A 1,496-nucleotide genomic window follows, 5' to 3' on the forward strand; every position below is an offset into this window, starting at 1 on the left:
CAGAAAAGTAACTAGCATTCATTTGGGCCTTAGATTATAGAAGTATGTCCTAAGAGTTTCATACATGTAAACTCATTTATTCTGTTAAAAATGTCTTAATGTGAGACCACTAGCCTGAGACGACTCCTTCACTTTGGATTGCTGTGTATATAAACCGGAGCTTGGAGTGAACAGTAAAACAAAACATAAGTTCAACCATTAGAAACCTCCAAGGGCTTGGGAGATAGCTCAGGGCAATAAGCTCCTGCCTGGCAAGCACAGGGTCCCAAATTTGATCCTCAGTACTGCAAAGGCAAAGAAGAGGAGAGAGAGAGAGAGAGAGAGAGAGAGAGAGAGAGAGACAGAGAGAGACAGAGAGACAGAGAGACAGACAGAGAGACAGAGAGAGAGCTGAGACCTCCAGGTATCTTCTCACTAGGAGATTTTCACTTTTACCACTCAAACATAGTTAACTTTTTGTTTTGTTGTTTTATAAAGTGCGAATTTAGTTGTCAGCTGTTGGGCTCAGTAAACTCCTCACTTCAGGTCCTGCCCACCCCAACCTGAGGAAGAAGGGGAAGAGCTACTTTTTATTTTTGCTTGAAAAACACCAAATGAAGTGAAAGATTTAATAAAGACAATTTTTTGCCCGGAGCGCAGAGCTCGGGTGGCTGGTGGGCACTGTCATGGCGGGCGTGCTGAAGAAGACCACTGGCCTCATGGGGTTGGCCGTGTGTGAGATGCCCCATGAGAGGCTAAGAATATTGTACACAAAGATTCTTGATGTTCTTCATCAAATTCCTAAAACTGCTGCATATAGAAAATACACAGAATAAGGGCCAAGGAGATGGCTCAGTAGAATAAGCGCTCCCCTGGCAAGTGCAAGGGTCTGAGTTCAATCCCCAGTGCCACAAAAACAAAAAAGAAAGCAAGAAAGCAAGAAAGAAAGAAAGAAAATACACAGAACAAATTACAAATAAGAGACTGGCTATAGTGAAAGCGGAACCAGATGTTAAAAAATTAGAAGAATGACTTCAGCTTGGCTAAGTAGAAGAGGTGATTCTTCAGACTGAAAGTGAACTAAGTCTGGCAAGGAAAATGATGCAGTGGAAACCATGGGAGCCGCTAGTGGAGGAGCCTCCTGCCAACCAGTGGAAGTGGCCAATATAATTGTCATTTACTGCCTTTGATGGTTGATGGGAATGTGATAGGGTTAAATGTTGGTATATGAAAAAAAAAAGACAATTTTTTTACAAACATATTTCCGGGTAAAATTGCCGAGGATAATAGTATTGACTGAAAAGTAATCCTTCAGGGGCCGGTGAGATAGCTCAGCAGTCTAAAGCCCCTGCTTAGGCAAGCTTAGGCAAGTGCTCAGGGACCGTGGTTCTATCCCCGGCACCACATCCCATGCCAGCCCCGCCCCCAGGGTGGGCTGAGCTGGCCACAAAGAAAAAAAGGAAAAAAAAGTAATTCTTCAGGATTAATATGAATGTACATAATAAAGTGGTAAGTGC

At 43.2% G+C, this 1,496-nt stretch overlaps 1 pseudogene; it reads left to right on the forward strand.

The window, feature by feature from the left end:
• Positions 1–650: 650 nt before the first annotated feature.
• Positions 651–1,184, forward strand: LOC101560517 (annotated as a pseudogene).
• Positions 1,185–1,496: the final 312 nt, after the last annotated feature.

The sequence above is a fragment of the Octodon degus genome, unplaced genomic scaffold (genome assembly GCF_000260255.1).
Source record: "Octodon degus isolate 3935 unplaced genomic scaffold, OctDeg1.0 scaffold00109, whole genome shotgun sequence".
Taxonomy (NCBI): Eukaryota; Metazoa; Chordata; class Mammalia; order Rodentia; family Octodontidae; genus Octodon; species Octodon degus.